Source organism: Macrobrachium nipponense, chromosome 46 (assembly GCF_015104395.2).
Source record: "Macrobrachium nipponense isolate FS-2020 chromosome 46, ASM1510439v2, whole genome shotgun sequence".
Classification (NCBI taxonomy): domain Eukaryota; kingdom Metazoa; phylum Arthropoda; class Malacostraca; order Decapoda; family Palaemonidae; genus Macrobrachium; species Macrobrachium nipponense.
In genome coordinates, this window is record NC_061106.1 from 26,742,227 (window position 1) to 26,763,425 (window position 21,199).

Consider the following 21,199-nt stretch of genomic DNA (forward strand, 5'->3'; position numbering starts at 1 on the left):
GATTAACTCATGAGTTAAAGAAATAGATTATCTGCTAGTGTTCTCCCAAGAGGCAGTTGTACTGGTTTATATTATGAAACGAAATAAAACTATTAAAAGCTATGAAGATGATAGAATAAATCTGAATGTTGGAGTATATCTGAGACAAGGAAATAATAAATTTTTTATCACAGTAACTTTGTTACTTTTAAGGTTGCTGAAGTAACCGCAATGAAATCTCGTGTATAATTACGTTGATGAATATTTGTCCTTTATTTATGCCCAGTCTTATTAGTATTCCTAAACATTGATTTTTCCATTCAGTTTGAGAGTATGATGCTTGTATGATTTTTTTTAAAAATTTATTTATTGATGTCATTGATTTCGTTTTCAATTTCTGCCTCATCAAAACTGCGAAATTCAGCCATTCAAATTGTATAATTGGATCTGGTGTCACATTATATGTACATTCATGCATATAACTCTCGAATTCTTAATATGCTTTAGTCTTTTGCTTGTTCCGAAGAGTTTGCCAGCAAGACAAATTCATCTCGGTTTGTTGAGCCGAGACAAGATTTCCATGTAAGGTATCTCGTTCCATTTAACACCTCATAATGCTCGCATAAGACCAACTTAAGTTAGACCAACAACACTAACAAATATGTCTAGAACCAACTCAATCATCGGTTTACACTCGAGTTTGAATTAGCCCTACCAACTTGAATTTAAGTTTACGCATTGTCCATCTCTTTAAATTTAATGTAAATATTTCATATTTGTGCAGTGATTTATAAAGATCCTGTAAGTTTTTTGTGTAATTTTATTCTTTCCAGTTTAGAATAACTCGTCCCAATTCTTCATTCCGAGAGCCTTTTGCGATGAGAATTATAGTAGTCTCCCTTACACTTAATGAATAAAAAACGAGGGAATATATACTTTAAAAGAAAACACACTTCTTGGACGCATTTACATCAGTAACTATTATATGTTTTCCCTTAGCACAACCCCCCCCCTCTCTCTCTCATTTCGACAGATTTTTCAGAATAATGGCCATTTCATTTCCGAGCTGAAATGAATTGGGCTCTTGTATACCAGATTGAATTGGCAGGAGTTATCAGAACTCATTGGAGATTTATGATATAATCAAGTATGAGTTGGAAACATGATTAAATCACATGAATTTGCCCTTACAGTTAAGCATTCTTAAATTTAAGAAAAACGGTGTTTAGCATGTCATTCCGTGATCGGGTACTTTACTGATAAACAAAGTCTGTTGCATTACCAAGAGAATGTCGGAACTGAAGTACTGAAGTCGTTGAAATGTCAGGTCGCTTTCCTTCTAAGTAGTGATTGAATGTAGCAATAATAATAATTTGGAAAAGAGAAAAAGACAGAGATCACGTATTCGTTCCTTGTCAGATACCTATTTCCTAGTTTGATCTGTGCCTATATTTGAGCTCATCTCGTTGTGTGCATATGTATTTCTGTCATACTGAGTATGCATTAATTATTTTTGCACCTTACAAATTCCTTAAATTTAACTTTGTCTCTTTCCCAGCGTTGCTACAAAAGCCATCATTTATTTAAATAAGCAGTCACTTGAGGTCAAAGCCAACATATATATCCCGATCTAGCCCACTAAGAAGAAAAGAAAGTACTGATCTCTAACCGAGAAAGAAAAATATCTCTGAAAATCATAAAACAAATACGGTGATATATGGTGTATTAGATGGTAAAATTATGATGTAAGTCACTGCAAAAGTTGATGAGCTGAATACAAAGGAAAAACGTTGGTGCTTGTTCATATTTTTCACCTGCTTCTAGCTGGATGTTACTTCCCATCGCATTCAGCTACCTTACGACAACCCTGTACACACTAAACACACACTCTGCCATCGGTTCCATACGCGTGCCTCTATATATTAGCGTTTGGCCCAAGGACTTGGAATTTTGTAGCGAGATCTTGCTTTGTACTAATATTGATGCAACTTGTCGATCAGTACAAACGGACTGAGGAAACCAGATCTGGATGGGATATTAACACAAGCAGGAACAGATTAGGAATAAAGAATGAAATATAATTAAAGGAACAACCAGTGGCGTAGCTGGCATTCCAAGTGGCTCGCCAAGGTGGGCCAAGATATATTTTGGGAGCCAAAGTAAATTATTTTCGAATGTATAACCATGTCAATGGAGCAAATTAATATAATATTATAATTAGTAAAACTGTATTTGAATTATAGAGCTGAATTTTCAACTTTTGACCACTAAAGAAAGTTTAGCTACTAAAGGAATTTCAACTGGGTGGGGTGGCCGGGCTCCCCCCAGGTACCCCCTTAGTGACTCCACTGGGAACAAGCAGCTTTGGAAAATGAACGCCCATTATTGAAAAGTGCCAATAAACAACTAAGAACTGAAGATTTGGAGATATAAGATGAATAAATATTGAATTAACGAAGGCACGAAAGTATTATTAGTATGCTATGAAATATAAGCACTATTAAGAGCGTTCGATGAGGTAAGAGTAATGTGATAATTCGAGATATGAAAATTACAAAGATTCAATCATTCTGGAAAATTGACAAGTCTGGGGGAAAAACTGTGAAAAAAGTCACTAATTTTATTGAAGAGCGGAATCGTTGAGCTGTAATTACGAAAAAAATGAACAATTGCATGCGGGGATTAATGGAGAAATAAATTAATCGACCTGATAAAACGTAAACAAAGAAATAGCAAGACCATATGGAAGTGCGAAGCGTCTAGCCCAGCCGACGAACAATAATGTCTCAAGTTGTAACAAATGGGGATGGATGGGTGACATGATTGAATCTCTTCTTTCCCATTACAGTTACCCAAATAAAGATAACAATGAGAGTTAAGATAACCCTTTAGGGATAAATGGGGCATTTGAGATAACCCTTTAGGGCTAAATGGGGTTAAGATACACGAAGACTCATAAATATTAATAAAATAAGTTTCCATCGGGATACACACATATAGTTATATATGAACAAAGTTACAGTCACGAAGGAAAATTAGCACCTCAGTGGCGTGGTTGGTATGGTGTTTGCGTTCCACCTCGGTGGTCGCAGGTTCGATTCTCGGCCATTCCATTGAGGAGTGAGAGATGTGTATTTCTGGTGATAGAAGTTCACTCTCGACGTGGTTCGGAAGTCACGTAAAGCCGTTGGTCCCGTTGCTGAATAACCATTGGTTCCATGCAACGTAAAAACACCATACAAACAAACAAACGAAGGAAAATTGAAACACACTAAGTATTATAGCATCTCCAGTGCTTCAGTTTTCCTTCGTGGCTGTAACTTTGTTCGAATAATCATCACGTTTCTTACTTCTTCGTGATTTAAAATCATAGTTATATATAAATATAAATCTATTTATTTAATTACAATACGGCTTTATTAACGTATTAAGTGGACCAGCGAGTACTTTATGAAATAAACATATATCTCATATATATATATATATATATATATATATATATATATATATATATATAATATATATAATAAATATATATACAGAGAGAGTGTGTGAAATGGGCTAAATAGTAATATGCGAAATGTTATTTTCAGTGCCCAAACCGTCGAAGTCTAGCTAGAACTGAGCTCGTGTTAAGCCGCATGTTTGCTGAAAAGCCTGTGGAAAACCAACGGCATACATCGTAATCTGTTACCAGGAATTGAACACTTACAAATCTAGAAAAGAATTATGCAAGGCTTTTTCAAATTCATTTTCCAGTTTACTTTAACTTTTCCCTGTCCATAAGGTTTATCTTCTTCCGTAGGGGGTTAGTGCCATCAGTGCACCTCATTCGGTGACTGTAGGCATGATTTAAGGTTCATTGCAGTTTGCCTTCGGCCCTTAGCTGCAACCCCTTTTGTTCCTCTTACTTTACCTCCGTTCATATAATTCTCTTCCATCTTACCATTTAGCCAGCTATCAATTATTTTCCTTCTGTTACACTTCTCAAACCTACTACTCTCAATTTACATTCCAGCACTTAATGACCTCATAGGTCCCAGTGCTTGGCCTAAATTCTATTTTCAGTTCAATTCATAAGGTTTCTCTGACGTTACAGGTGGAGTCAATTTTAATTCGAATACGAAGTTCTGTACCAGTTACTGGAAATTCACACGGAACCTACCAACGATAATTATCTTTTCTTGCTCCTTCCAACAACTTTCGGCATTCTTTCATGCACTTGTTTTGAAATGTATCAAGTGCCGTCTCTAAGCTCGAATATCTCTACAATATTTTAAACAAAGTATGCGAGCGCGCGCGGGGAGAGAGAGAGAGAGAGAGAGAGAGAGAGAGAGAGAGAGAGAGAGAGAGAGAGAGCTGTCGAGGTGAAGAATTAATCACCTTAAAACGTGATCGTATTAAATTTTTCAAAGAAGAGCTCTTGCATATGAAAGAAACTAAATTCAAATTAGGTACCTTAATGAGCTAACTGCTTCCTTCACCTTATACGTAATCCAGGGGGATTAGAACGCCTCTGTGCCTGATCTTAAAAGATTTTTATTTTCTATGGAAAAAATAATAGTGTATGAAAATAATTTCATCTATCACCCCCCTCTCCAATTACTTGGGTTGTCCGCATTCGCAAGGAAAGTTCCGCGGGATCCGGCGATACTGGCGTGTAGCTTGGTCCCAACCCCCGCCCCGAGCTGTCTTTGACGCTCAGCCTTGGCTTGGCAGCCAATAGAGATGGAGCAAGACCACTGAGAAAGGCCTGTTCGATGTTTTGTGACGTAAGCACGGGTAGTCCGAGCTGCTAGCACTGACTGCGCTGCCAGACGAAAGATATATAAACAAACCCTCGCCAAATCTATCATTTTTGGTCTGCCAGTTATTGATTTACTTATTTTCTCGTCTACACTTATTAGTGTACACCAAATAATACTTACTCGAAACACAAGTTATAAGATTAATATAAAATGCAGAACGAAAACGTCCTCACTAACTCTACACTCATTTATTCCTTCGTCCCCACTTTTTCCTAGCTAATATTTCCAACCTGCACACATACATCGACAACGACTCACAAACATTCACTCTTACCTCATCAAAACCATGTTTTCTCCTATATCTAACACTCCTCTTTATCCTCTTTGCCTGTTCCACAATCCTGACTTTCACACTCTCATAAGGCACATTCCCCACACTCATCATTACCCCATACATACTCAACAAAAATCCTGTCAAAAAGCTACCCAACTCTTTTGTTATCTCCATACTTTGCCTCACAATACCTCTCATATTCCTTAAAAAAGTCCCCTATGTCCCTACTACCATACTCCTTGTATTGCGCACATCGGGGTACTTCTCTCATATACACAGCCTTTCGTACTTCCTGCTCACTCTCACTCTTGCTACTTCCATTTTGATCCCTTAACCTTGTCCGAATACAACAAATCAACTTCCATACTAACATCCATGCTCCTGATTACGCTCTTCTTACCCTTCTTTCTACCAACCTGTTTCCACTCACCGCTATCTAAATCACTCTCAGCCCTTTCCCCAACGTTTTCAGTCCTAGTCTCATCCTGTTCGTCACCCTTATAAGCCTTCTTTCCCCTTAGTCTTCTTTTCCTCAGCCCCCTTCTTATTCTTGTTCTCAGGTTTATGCTTATCCTGTGTCTTCCCCTTCTTTCCCTTACTTATCACAATCAAATCACCTTCGTCACTCGTAGTCTCATCCACTCGCTCTTCCCCTTTCTTTACCACTCCTGGCCCATCACAAGACCCAGTAGGCCTACCTCCTACTGCTCCCTCTCCCATGAACCCCTTCATCATCTCCTGCACTGCATTCATCATCACTAAGAATTTTTTGTCAATTTTCTCAACCATTCTCTCTTCCGCTCCTTTCACTTCTTTCATTTCCACTTTCACACTCCTTAGCATTCCTCTCATTTCCTCTAACTCGCTCTTCAGCTCCTCACACTCTACCCTAAACCTCTCATTCGCCACTTGCAATCTTTCCTTAACTTCCCTCGCCAACCCCAGCTCCTTCAGCCTCTCCCTCTCCTTCAACCCTTCCATCCTCACTTTCTTTCACTAATCACAAGACTCACTACCCCAATTGTCCTGCAGCCGCCGCACCAACAGTCCCTGTTTGGGCGACAAAAAATAATGTGGCGGGATAACAAGCTTAAAAGCAAGCGGCAAATCCCCCCCACATAAACTTAATCTATCTGGCTACCAAACCCACCCTCAATCACACTTTCCTCTTTACACTACAGAATACAGCAGGACAATTGGCCCATACCTACATACAGAACAAAATAAAAACACAAACATGTACTTACCCAACTCCAGATACTCCGGGCTAGGCGGTGCTGTCCACTGGATATAAGCTATAGGCTAGCTGACATACAACCACTGCTGATAACCAAACACAAACCAACCAACCGAGACCCACAACCCCACAACAACCTAACAACCTGACAAATCACTGAGCAGAACGCCAACAGCCCGAAAGAACACGACAACCGCACGACTTACCCCAGCACAACAACCCGCCAACACAAACACTCCCCAACCACCACTCACAGACACCGAAAATCCCTACCAATCTCTTCTACTTCACCAAAACCAGACAGACACACGCACAACTACTTTACAACATCAAAATCAATCAAATACCACAAAATCAACTAACCACCATCGGATAACTGCTGCCAAAACCAACTCTGACTTCACTGAATGCCTTACTGTTCACAACTCTTGTAACAGACTCCCGCCACTGATATACACACAACAGACACGCTTACAACCGCCATTCAACCACTCGCATTTATTCTTCCACCAATCTCTCTCTCTCTCTCTCGCAACCTTTGGAGACATTGTCAAATATAAACTATTATCATACTCTTCCATACCACGACGTCACATGTTTTTTTAGTGTATCAGTGATCAGGTCGAGGTCGAACCACTTACCTATGCGGAGGGATTTGGTTTGGCCCAGTAAACTGTAAACTACCCTTTACATTATACTGAATCTTAACTTAGTAGGGTTGATTGTCTTTGGACTGGTCAGGATCTTCCCTAGATGCTGAAGGCCACTGGGTGTCAGACTGTGGTGTGTTAATTATATGTTAATGGACAGAAATTCCGGAAGGTGTTGGTGTTCCCTATAATTTAGGGAAGCATTACACTTGACATTGCAAAGAGTAAAGTACCACGTACATGTTCACAAAGGAAAACGAGCATCTGTGTGAGGACAAAGACATTCAGCATGGAATTTGGCAATACACTCAAAGTAATCCATGATTTTTCAGTGGATTCTTGATTTCCAAAGTCTTGCATAATTTCTTAAACTTACAACAAAACAACCGACCATTTTTCAGCATTTTATCATAGACCAACCCACAGTTCCAAGAGAATGAATTCTGATATGTAATCCATGCTTAGGTACCCTCAATGCACTAGGACAAACAAAACCAGATTAGGATCTCCACTAACATGGTAGTGTTAACATATACTGCTATGAACCAAGAAAAAATCTAAGTAATGCAAATTAGCCTGAACTAAATCCACATATCTAAATTCAGTGTTACTGTTGTAAACCATGGCTAATTTGCCACTTCATTTTAATGATAACTGACCAGTGAAAGCAGGGAAGTGGAAAATAGAATTAATCTGTGTTTGCAGCTGTAGATAAAGTTGGCAGCATAGGCCTCTTGCCTTAAGATGGTCCATAATTGTGGATAAGTACTGAAGATTATTGGAAGCCAGGTTTGAACCTCTCGAGCTGAAACTACCCAGCCAATCAAATAAAGACTTCTACAGTACCTGAATTTACCCTGGCTCTCATTGGCCAAATATTGCTTGAACGTGGATGTTTTAGTTGTTTTGATAGCATGTATGCTATTTTGCTCCATCCAATATTAACAATTTCAGTCTTAAGTGCAGCCACATTCAAATGTGGTAGACATGATTTTTTTTTTTTTTTTTTTTTTTTTTTTTTTTTTTTTTACTTTCCAAACCCTCTAGATGCAACGTAAGGTGTTGTGCAGGTAGCCAAGTAGTGTTAAACTTACTTTTTATTCTAGCGTCATATATCTTGATATTTATGTGAATTCGTTGGTAACATTTATTTTCCCTGAGGGTTAATGGATGTTATATTCATGTTATTGTTGGCAATTACATGAAATGAATGTACATTTTTACACTAGTTAAAAGTATGGTGTAACAAGCTTGTCAGTGCTACGAAAGCCAAATTGCACAACTTGCTACAAGAAGTGGTCATCGTAACTAGCTCGAGCATAGACTGAACAGGCTCGTCATAAATTTTTTGAGGTAGAAAAATGAATTTCAAATAACCATCTTTGAAATTTGGAGTCTTGGCAATGTTGAAACTGCCAATATGGCCCAACAAAAATCTTGGCTTCCGAGATGCAATCGAGTTAACAATCGGGACTATTTGTTCTTTAAATAATTAAAGTTGATCCTTTAAATTATATCTAAGAAGATAGTTATTGATTTAAAGGTACTAGTATAATGTTAAGGCTTGTGCAACAATTTTTAAAAACTTACTTAGAATATTTTCTTAAGTCCTGCTGCTGGTCATATTGTGTTTGTTTGAATATCAGTTGTTGACAGTTTTATTGCCTTGCTCTTAAATAAACTTAACCTAATAGGATACTAAACTTACTAAGATTCATGCAACTTTACTGTTACTGAGATTATAATCTAGCTCGTGGGGCTGGTACAAACTGGTGTTAATGCTGTCTATGGTTAGTATTTGGTAAAAATGAATTCCAGGAAGTATTGGATATGGGAAACGTACTCCTCTCATAATAATTTTCTGTTGGCTGATTGTTGGAGAAAATAATTTGCTATTGGTCTTGAGCTGTTATTGGAACCCTCCCCTCTTTTCTGAAATTGTCAAGTTTGTGTGGTCAAAGTACATGGAGTTGTGGTTTACCTACAAATTTTAAGGCTATGTGCATGTGGACTCAAAGCTAGGTTATGCCTCGATTGACTGGCTGCTTAATTAGGTGTCCAGATTGTTTTTGAATTCTACATTACTTTTTTTTTTCTCTCCAGAACCACTGAACACCAACAACCCGTTGGCCATGTCCAACTTACAGTAGCAACATGTGCCACCTACAGACAACTGTTTGATATAGCTTCAGAAAGTGAAGAGTTTATTAAAAATATGAAAAATATACTGTTGTTAGATGATTAGTATAACGGAATACTTACCAAGTTTTGCAAAATTGGAAAAGTTATTATATAAAAGAAGGTAAGTCAGACTTAGATTATTCTTTGAGGGCTCCTGTTTTCGTATACTAACCAATTATGTTTTTTATTGTTGGGCATGACAGTACACTATAGAATACATAGTTATGATTGGACTTTAATTAAGATCTAATCACACAACTGTTGATAGGAGGAATTTCTGCTGAGATTTGTGCATAGACATTTAATTTAAGTAACAAAATGATTGCTTCAGATCTGTGCACAATTATACTATTATACAATTGTACCATTATATTTACCTATTACAAAGAGTGACAAGTACTCTTTAACAATTATCCATGATCATGTTTGTAATCTATCAGTAACCGCTATTCTTAAACAGGTTACCTATTACCATAATTTACCAGTAACCGCTATTCATAATCATAATAATCATGTATACATGTTAACCTTTTGATTATTTTTGGGTACCTAATCATTATTATTATCAAACATGGATCTAGATTTTCCATGCATTTATCTTTGTTTATGAATATGTCCAAAAGGGTATGTAACAAAACCTTTTTATGCATTTAATCACTTGTTATGTTTATACCTAAACATATGTTACGAGCACGCTCCTAAGAAACCATGTTTAAAGTAACTTTTGTTATTCAAGGCTTGAATGGTAGCTGTCCGAGCCTAATGTAATAAATACATTTTAGAATTACATAATCTGTAAATAAAAACCCATGACCTGAGGTCATTGGCATTAGGAGGGTCCTACGTGACCAAGGCAGATCTAGATTACGCTATGCGATGTCTGCAGTAGCCTGGTTTAGGTTTGTTTAGAAATGTCATCATGTTGTATATTGTCAACCTTTTACAAATACCTTCCATGGGAAGCGGTTGACCTGTTAACCTATGCCAGAAACTTGTAACTTCCGAGCCGGCAGACTACGTATGTTTTTATGTGAATCGCTGAGATAGCTAATGTTTCGCTATTGATGTGATGCTCTAAGATTTCAGTTCATTCCTATCGATCAAACGTAACGGTCTCACGACCGAACTGTCTCTCTTGTTATGGAGTTACAGAATAAAGTTGTTGTACTATTTTCAACTTATCCGTTTGAATCATCTCCTTTACTTTAAAGAAGAACCACTCTACTAAGATATCACATAGGAGAAAGAAGGAACCAGAAATACTTACGAATGACAGTCGTAAGGAAAAACAAAGAGTCTTTCGCAAAAGCGAAACAACTAAAAATGATATCATATGAAATAGAATAATTTGTAGGTATAAAGGCGAGTTGAAGTGAATTTAACAGTTTGAGATCTCAGACCCGAATATGATTCCTTTAAAAGTTGGCTATCAAGTTTGAAACTGATTATAATACATTTTATTGATTTATTATAGAAAAATATTCTAGACTGAGTCTTTCATTTTAATCTAGGAATGTGTAAATACTATAGTAAATACTATACTGTGAACCTTTTGAGGAGGAGACAGGAGACTGATTTTTTGTAATTACAAAGTAAAGTCATGCACTATACCAACTTTGTTCATGGATAGTAGGACTTTTATGACATTTGATAACTTGCAGTTGTTGTTGGGATTATGTTGTGTGAATCCATGTACAGCATATTCCTTTACTGCTATGTAAGGGTACTACAATTGGTTCAGGCTATGGTATATCATTGGTTTGTTTGTTTGTAGGGTGTTTTTACATAGCATGGAACCAGAGGTTATTCAGCAACTGGGCCAACGGCTTTACATGACTTCCGAACCATGTTGAGAGTGAACATCTATCACCAGAAATACACATCTCAGACTCCTCATGGAATGCCCGAGAATCGAACTCGCGGCCACCGAGGTGGTAGTCTAAGACCAAATCGATCATGCCACTGAGGCGCTTATATCATTGGTTGACACCTCTGGGATATATGCATTGTAATACTATATTATTCATTAACACAAAACTTAATTATAGCAAAGATAAGAACTTTATGAGCTATGTAATTAAACTTACACCCAAAGTTTTTCTAAAATTGCTACAAGAGCTTATAATGGTGTGAAGATCTTACTTCTTGGTGGTGATGACCAGAAGTGGTGTTCTACCCTCAAGTCATCACTGTTGTTGATGTATGCATGCCTCTCTGAGTGACTGATGGAATTGTTGTACACTTGGCAAGGAAAGTTAAGATGCAGTTTTTTTTTTAAATCTTCGTACATATATTGTTTAATAATGCCACACCTGGCAACTCTTGAAAGGGGGCGGAGCTTCAAAATCATAGTGTTTGTTGCTTGCTAGATTTCCATCAACTTCACACCATAAAGATTCTGTTGAGGTCCTATAATCATTTACACTTGAATGTAAAAACAGGCACTATATTATTCGTTAATGTTGGTTTGGTAACGTCAGTTCAGGGTAGAATATCGAAAATCCTTTTTTAAAACCTACTGTGAAACCTTATTTATAAGTAATGTTTGACACTAAACTGACGTAAAATTCATACGTAATTAAAGACGGATCTTAAACAATGAGAGACAGGTTTTTAAAATTTGGGCAGTACTTGTGGAAAACGTGAGGAACAATACAGTAAAGAATGAAATATTATGACGATAGAGAGAGAGTGCGCAAGCATAGGCCTATCGTTAGAGATACTTAATTCATTATATTTACTTTGAGAGATTAAGAGATAATATTTTTTCAAATGTTTCAAAAGTGGAGAGAGAGAGAGACCTTACCTTACAGACCTTACATCTTGTTCGGGTTGCCCCAGGTCCCTCAGTGTGAGGCACCTCTAAGTCTACCAGAGAGTTGCTAGTACATCTTCCGGTATATTTTGCATCTTCCAATCTTGGATGGTCTGGGATGCAGTTTAGATATTTGTCGAGCTTATTCTTAAACACATCTAACTCACTCCTGATTATATTCCTCAGATGAGCTTGGCAACGCATTGATAGACGCTGCATTATCGATGCTGGTGCTAGTGGATTAAATGTCCTGGTGTGCTTTCCTTTATTTTTCCATGGTATATTTTTTTGGGCAGGGCTATTAATCTACCTCTGCTTGCTTTTCTGATATTTTTAGTTCCATGATATTTTCTCTGCTATTCCTTCTATCTGTTTTCCATGCCTGAATTATCATGTTAGCGTTCTCTTCTTCCTTTCCAGACTATATAATTTTAAGAATTGTAGTCTTTCCCAGTAGTCTAGGTCCTTAACTTCTTCTATTCTAGCTGTAAAGGACCTTTGTCACTCTCTATTTGTGCAATCTCCTTTGATAGTGTGGGTACCATAATCATATTGCAATATTCAAGTGGACTACGAACATATGTTTTATAAAGCATAATAATGTGTTCAGCCTTTTCTTGTTTTGAGTGCCGTAACAACATTCCCATTTTTGCTTTTACAGAGAGATGAGAGAGAGAGAGAGAGAGAGATTGAGAGAGAGAGCAGAGAGTGGAGGTTCTATAGTACTGTGACGGGGAAAGGGGAGAAGTAACGGGATATAATGAATTAAGTATCTCTATCGATAGGCCTATGCTCGGGCGATATGATATGACTGCCAAGATCGTGCTGCACTATGCTAGATAAAATTAGAAGGATCATAACATTAAAGTTAATTCTGTAAGAAATTCATACCCTAACCTTGATTACATTCGACAGTTGCCGTAGCATTCAAAGATTGTAAAAGGACGTGGAAAATTTAGAGACACGGTGCAGTCATTCTTGCTCTCTTGATATAGTCTTTACTTTTAAAAATCGGGTTTCATCCACAAATCATTCACGAAAAAAGCTGTGTTAAGTAAAATTATTTATTACCACAAATAACTCAATATGTATTACACAGGCAAATAAAGTTTTATATCGCGGGAGATCTTTCAGCCTCGCGGCAAAGAAATGCAGTCATGTAAGGTTGTAGGCTACTACAAACTTTGTAAACAGCAACTAGCATTCGATCCATGTCAACGTCAAATTAATCAGTGTGAAATCCGTTACGTTAGCCAGTATCCAGTGACTTGCGCTTTCCTGCTCGAAGTTCTAGGGCTCCTCCTCACATCATAGAAAACACTCTTGCGGATGCAACTAGATTTGTTCAACCTACCTTAGCCATCGCAACATTGAGTGCCATTGACGTCAGCTAACTTTAATAGCTTTGGAATACAAACATAAGTTTGTAGAAACTAAAATAATTGCATTCACCACTTACGATGATGCAATATATCCCTGTTCATGAAGCAAAACAAGTAAATATTGTCGTCGTGATACATAGTACTAAAATCAGAAATTCACATTCTATCTACCAGATCTCTATGAACGAATCCATCTGAGAAATTCCAATTACTTCGGACATATATCGTGTTTTTAAGTATCTGAACGGTGTTGTTTTGCAGTTTTAACTTATATGATATAATTTGCAGTATATTTTCATAATTTGCAGTATATTTTCATATTCTAGAGTAAATTTAGCGACATTATGTCTTTTCAGTAGAAACAAATGGATAATTGGATGAACGAAAGCTAATGAAAACTCTATCTTCAGTTTTCTTGTCGAGTGTACATTGCCATAACATCAAGACAAGTTTTGGGTCGAAGTTTTTGTGAGCAATGTGAGAAGTCCTTGGAGTTTTAACTCTGTTCATGCTTTCCAGAGCCTAAAATGTGTTCAATGGCTTTCAGGTCTAGAGAAGTTCAAACTTTTCTTCTAGGCCTTGAGTTATGGCATCATATACCCTATTGTGATCTTTAACATTTAAAAAAATGGCCAATTTTCTTACTAACCTTACCACATTGCTACCATTTTCAGAAGATTACTTGAACGTGTCAAGTTTTCCATCCAGTAGTTGGAGGAGGGGAAACATTTCAATTTCCCATGCATTTTTGTAGGTTTGTTAAAGGTAATAATCTGCAACTAAGATTACAGTTTGGTTTTTGTCAAGGCCTTTGGTCTTGTGATGCACTCTTTTTTTTCAACACACTTGCACTTGCTCTTGATGAGGGTGCAGAGGCATGTACAGTCTGTCTAGACTTAAGTGCAGCCTTTCTGGTAGCTTATAAGTTCCAGATTTTGTCAAGATTCCATGAATCTGTATACCATAAAAAAATAACAGTACATATTGCTATAGTACACCTTTGATAAGCATGTGTGCTTATAGATTTGAACGAAATGTTTACAAGACTTATTGGGAGGTACCAAAATGCAAACAGTTCCTCGTTGGACTAGTTGGTTACGTGCTCGACTACTGATCTCGGTCTGGGTTGGATTTCCCACTCTGCCAACAAGGAATCAAGAGGAATTTATTTCTGGTGATAAATTAATTTCTCAATGTGGTTTGGATTCCACAATAATCTGGAGGTCCCGTTGCTAAGTAACCAATTGGTTTCTAGCCACACAAAATTATCTATCCTTCGGGACTGCCCTAGGAAAGCTGTTAATCAGCTCAGTGGTCTGGTAAAACTAAGATATAGTACTTAACTAAAATGCAGTATGAAATGGTAGCTACTTTTTCAATTTAAAATTAGCATGTGCATAGTACATGTGTGTTTGCTTGTCTTTCCGTTTATCTCGTTGGGTTTCTCCAAGTCTGAACCATGTAAGCATTTCAGGCGTTACTTAATGAGAGAGAGTACATGTAGAGTATACTGCACAGTTTGATTTTTATTTAGTTTACAATACTGTACAGCATCCCGTGTTGTTTATAAGCATACTATACAGTGCAGTACTATGTTACTATGTAGTGACAAAATGGTTACAAAGATACGTACCTCATTTGTTTTTGCTGCTGTACTATATGCAAATTTCAAATATCTGGTTGAATATAGTATTAGTATGTCCTGATTAGCATTGAACCAAATGAAAATGTTTTGATATCAAAATTTCTATCTCGGATACATAGTGTCTATTGATAATGCTACATTGAGCCTAAATAAATGTGGTGGTAGCGCCAAAGTAGATAGCAAAGTCAACCTCTTGTAATGGTTTAGAATACTAACTATTTCTTGCAGAATGTGTATTGCTATGTTTTTTAATCCATATTCAGACATTCACTTCGCTTTGCTTTCTTCTTGTGTGTTACGCCATTCCAAAATGTAAAGTGTCTTCTGTACCTTTTTTGTGCCATTTTTATTTAGTGTACTCTAATCTAAGTCTCCCATTGCCTAATTCAATCAAATCATCTTTATTCTCCATCTCATTCATCATGTCAAAATCAGGGATGTGAAGCAGTTTCTTATAAATTGAAATTTGATTTTATGTAGTATGGACTTTTATGTACAGGTTTTGTATGAAATGAGTTGTCATACCTTGTACAGTGAATTGTTTACAGTAATCAAACTGTAATAAAGGTCTGTCATTGTTCTATGATCTATTCAAACCATAATGAAGGTCTGTCATCATTCTACGATCCATTCAAAATCATTAGCCTTTGTATCTTTCCCTGTGGCTGTCATTGTGAGAAAACATGCACAAAGCAGGTTGTACTCGTACTTTCTCTTAGAACATGCAGTAGGTCATACAAGAAGGGTTGGACTTTGTGCTAATCCTTTATGTATACCTTACGGTTGCTTCTATAATGATATTCGCTGTCTGGTGTCACATACAAATGTAAAGTAAACCATTTGGTTCTCTCATGGTGGTCTCTGAAGTTACCTCGCAACTTTCGTTGTATGTAAAGTGCTGTCATCTTTTGTAATCAACTAGAGGCTTTTCCACTCCCACTAGCTCTACACCAGATAATTTAATATTCAATAGCTAATCAATTACATATTCCCTTATTTAACTGTGCATATACTAATAAATGGTTCCACTGAGCACTACTGCTCACCTTGTCATCTGCTCAAATGATGCAAATGTACTCACTCTCTCACAACACTATCAAGTGAATCTCAGGTGTACTGTGTATATATGTACTTGTAAAATAAATTCTGCAGTCACATTCAAATTCAATGGCTAGCAGTTGTATGCAGCTTCCCTTCTCTTGAGTTTGGTTGCTTACACACATTGTTCTTGTTGCATTGTAACCTTACCTAATAAAGAACCTACATTTCAGATGAGCTCGTTTCTCGTCTCGTCCCAACCAACGTAGCACAGTAAGCTATTACAGGAAGAAGTTACAAAAAGCAAGCAGAGATACAGGAGACTTACAGAGAAGTGGAAGAAACACCGACAGAGAACCACACCCCAACAGTTACCTGGTTCTCTCTCCCGCTGCAATGGACTTCATTTGCTGGAATGTATTGTGTAAGGTGGGGCTAACAAGCCAACTAGAGCCAGTATTTCATGCACTGCAATTAAATAGTGATACTGTACCTTTCTGTTAAATTCTGTTTTAAGCCTTTGTGGGAGTGAACACTATTCACGATGGATTCTCCAACTTCTCAGAGAACAAACGTGACTTGACGACAGCCCACTTGCCCAGCGTTCAGAAGATCTGGTCTACCATCCAAAGTCCCCACCTGCTTTCCATCCCCAGACAACAGTACCCCAATCAACCGATTTCCTTTTGCTCATATATTACATGGAGAAATCACGGATTGAGGATCATGCCAGTATCAGTCAAGAGGAGGAAAGGAGAAAAGAAAACAGGAAGAATTAAGGGTGAAATGACATATAGACAGGACGAAATTCGTAGGAAACAGACTGATACAGTGAGTTACTGTAAATGCTACCCTTCCTTCATTCATCAAGCAATGACAGGAAGCCCCAGCATGCCTCCTTCGACACCTGCAGCTCGTACCTCGCCACTAGAGTGTGTATTGACCCTTCAATATCGCCTCCACAGAAAGCAATTGCCCAGAACCCACCCCTTTCCCTCAGATGTAACAAGTTACCCTGAGAGAGACAATGAATTCAGATGAGTAAGTGTCTCGCTTTGGGGGGGACAAAAGATTCTTGAGCACACCCTACACATGCCCCAGACACTAGATTGTGTCAATGGAGTCTTGGATGCCCGTCAAGAACACATCCAAAGCCATCGCAATGAGAATCTTTTGTAGTGAGCTACTCGACTGCAAATAGATAGAGGGAGTCTCTCTTGTAGACACACAAAACTCAAGAACATTGCACAGGAGGAAGAAGTCTGTTCTGGTAGATATTCAGTTTGTGAGCAAACCCAAATGGAGATGATCCTCCTCCTGCGAGTCATGGATGAAGAATTCTGAGGAACTAATTGCTCGACAGGATGTAATCAACATGCGTTGCAATTATGAGGTCACCAGGAAGGCCACTTTTACCTTTTGTGCTTCACCCTATAAAACTATGAAGCAGACGAAACGTGGAAAGGGTGCCATCCCTACTACACCATCAGTGTTTCATGCAACCACATGCACAGATCAACAGAGAAGGGTCCAGCAGCAGACAGCAACTTTGCCCTTGTCATAAGGGCCATTGGGCCAGGGCACACAAGTGCCCCTGCCAGACAAGTCCAGTGGCCCCCACTGCAACCAACAGAACCATTACAACAAGTGCTGCTGGAAGGAAAGCCAAACAGGGTGCCAAGCATACACCACCCTCTGTGGGCAAGAACCCAAGCCAAACAGGGTGCCACTTCTAGTGCCCAGCATGCACCATTCCCTCTGGCAAGAACCCCATCTATCATCATCATAGGGGGAAGTAACCCCAGCTGTTGTCAGATGGGAAGGCCCTCTTCTATCAAGGCACTGCAGCTTATTTCAGTTTCCCTCTTGTATGGTTATGTCATATCCAGGATTCAGATGTTGCCAGACAGGTGTTGACATCTCTTGGACTCTATTGAGCCCTAACCATGAACTGTGGATAAAGGAGCATTTTGCCTAGGGGAGACTGCCCCAGCTAGCCCACCAGTTCTTGCCTCTTCAATCCAGCCCTCCCAGTTATCCTACAGACAGACTTCTCAATTCAACGGACTAGGATACACCTTCTGTGTTGCAGGGAGGTCATTCCTTTCTGGCTGGTCTGTGGTTGTTACCCCATGCTGCAGTGACACTATCGCGTAGAGGTGGATCCTTTTGCATATATTTCAGGGAGGTTGATGTCCCACTTCACTGTGAATTTGGGAATTCATGTAGTGAAGGGTAGAGTACATCATATTTCCCTGCAGTCCAGTGGCCAATGCCAAGGCATCTGTGAAGGCTGTGAAACTGAAGACTGCACCCTCTGGTTACAATGACTGTGAAGACTATGACTGTGGCCTTTTGGAGTTAGGGAATACCTCAAATTTCATGGGCCACTTCCCTGCACAAATCCTAGATGGCCACCCACTCTGCTCCTGTGTGCTTGACCATCCTCGGTCATTTTTGCAGGAATGGCTCAAGAAAGTAGAGAAATGCAATTGCCATGTTGTCGCCAGAGCTGAACTTTTATGATCATCATGCACATCTACCCCAGCTAGAAGTTGGACGTTCAGGATCCGACTTCTTGCCTTTAGGACAAGGTCAGGAGGAGCCATGGCTGGTCAAGGGACTTCGAAGTAAGTCTCCCCCAGTGAATGAACATTTGGAAGAACTGGCACTTCCTGTAGCCAGTATCAACCTCTGGCCTTCTACCTCACATCCCTGTGGACCTTCATATTGACACGAAAGTCCTACAGCCCCACGTAGACCTCCAAAGTTTTCCAGATGGAACTGTGGGTGTGAAAGGGAGGTATAGATACCATAAACAATATGTAACGTATTGGTTATATATAGTATTACTGATTGCCTCCCCTGTATATTTACTAGTGGCAATTGTATTCTTACCTCACATGTGCAAGTGGCAACTAAACACCGAATTCAAATCCAATGCTGAGCTGTATGCTGCTTCCCCTCAAAGTTCGGTTGCTCACACATTGTCACCTTACCTAATAAAGAAGATACTTTTTACATGAGCTTGTTTAGTCTCGTCCCAACCAACAGTAATGTAAGCATTAAATACTTCAGGTAGTGATATCCCTCCAGTAAATAAAAGAAAAGTTGCAGTATCAATTCTCACATTACAATGATGGTGGTAAACATAAAAGCTATTAAGAACTGTGTTCTGGCTACAGGGAGTATGTATAAAGCTTTTAACTACAGCTTGAGGGTCTTCCATCACAGGAGAAAATGATTATTTAACTCATGCTAAGAATACAGACAAACTTGTGAGATATCTCAGGTTCTTTTCCACAAGACTAATCCTTAATGTTTGGTATAAAAGGATATTCTATAACATCAGTCGACCTATTTTATCTAACTAAAGATTTACACACAAATGAACTTGAGGAAAATTAATTTAAAAGCTATTTTGATTAACCTAGCATTAACCTCACATGGACTTCATTAAAGGTATACAGGCAGTCCCTAGGTTACGATGGGGGTTCCGTTCTTGAGACGCGTTGTAACCCGAAAATCGTCATAAGCCAGAAAATCATAAAAAATCCTAAGATTAAAACTATGTAAACTGCATTCTTATTGCATTTTTCATAAAAAAACTTCAAATATTGATTATTTTGCATTTTTGGTGTCATATTTAATCTACCAGATCAGCATTGTAGGCGTCGTAACCCTGGAAATAATTCTGGTGAATATAATTGAAAAGCGCCTTAACCTCGGGACATCGTAAGCCGAACCCTTCGTAACCCGGGGACGCCTGTACATTATAACAATGAACTACTGGAACCTAAAATTCTTAAAAACTGTCAATTACCTGATGCGTTTAAGTTAAAAAAAGGTATACAAACATTTTAACATTGAACTACTGGACATAAAAGGTATACATTTTAACAATGAACTACTGGAACCTATAATTCTTAAAATCAGTCAATTACCTGACAAGCATTGTAAGTTAACTAAAGTTTATCCCTCAACTAAACTTTCCATAATGATAAAAATAATCAATATCCATCTACTATAACTAATAGCCAATATTGAAAAGATGACAACTTAAATTTTTCAAGTATACGTAATTTATACTTTTCTTAACATACAAACCTGAGTTTAAAAAAGGGATTAAAATCAGTGCAAGCTGGAGTTGGCCGTTTAACTAAAATCAAGGTGGTTATTGTTAGTTGGCTACTGACAGTACATGAGGAACCCCTGCCATAAAGTTGGTATGCATTCACTTTACCTTTTCACCCAGGTAGCAGCAGAATGAGGGGTCTCTCTCACCTTGCTAGAGAGGGTAGGACTTGCATTCAATTTATATCTCAGTATAAAAACAAACTACCTAAGCTTTTTGATAGTTATTTAACTGCTAAATTCTTGTAACAATAAAAAAAAATATATTGAAGTATGCCAAACACAATACTGAATGGGAAAGAAAATTAAATGATTTTTATATCCTGATGCACTGGTAATAAGTACTGCACCAATTTGAATCTTACTTAGCTACTTTGGAACCATTCGTAAAACAGACAAGAAATCTAAGTGGAAACATGTATGTATGTATACCTAATCTTAAAATGAAAATAAATCAATGTGAGAAACATATACATACAGGATAATGACTCCAAAAGGGTTTACATAGAAATTACTACAAGCAAAGCTGAAACCTACTCAACTTTGGGTCAAGAGGCACTGTTGTCAACCTAATGAACAACACTTACACAATACTTTTAGTTAACCCTTCCCTAGTTTAAATGTTAAAAGGAAGAAAGCTTATAATCCTCCCTAAACTTAAGGCACCTTCCAGCATTTATGGTAATGTGATAATTTTTATAAATGTCTCTCATTAAAAATATTATGTAAGTAAAAACCACTATATTCGCCCTTCATAAAAATTTGATACATAAAAAAGTAGTAGTTTCTTGGAGTTAAAATTCTTCTTTTCATATTATTTATTAATGAATATTTTATGAGTAAAGGAAGAGTTCCAATTAAAGATAATTAAGTTCGTAATAGTTTGCTTTCATTTTGAGTTGACAAATATAGGGCTAATATTTTTTCTTTTTCATTAAAAGGGGTTAATACGGATTTGTTTTTATATTTTAAGATTGACGGTTATATTAAATTGAAACTTGTTTATGCCTAAATTGGTAATATATAGGATTTACTTTTTATAATAATAGATACATA

At 37.8% G+C, this 21,199-nt stretch overlaps 1 long non-coding RNA gene across 2 annotated transcripts in view; it reads left to right on the forward strand.

The window, feature by feature from the left end:
- The window catches only part of LOC135214829 (uncharacterized), a 70,800-nt gene extending 51,786 nt beyond the window's left edge, over positions 1-19,014 (forward strand). For both annotated transcript variants that reach the window (XR_010314486.1, XR_010314487.1), the window contains exons 3-4: positions 9,052-9,250; positions 16,243-19,014. This is a non-coding gene — a long non-coding RNA (uncharacterized LOC135214829). The remainder of the gene's footprint in view (positions 1-9,051; positions 9,251-16,242) is intronic.
- Positions 19,015-21,199: the final 2,185 nt, after the last annotated feature.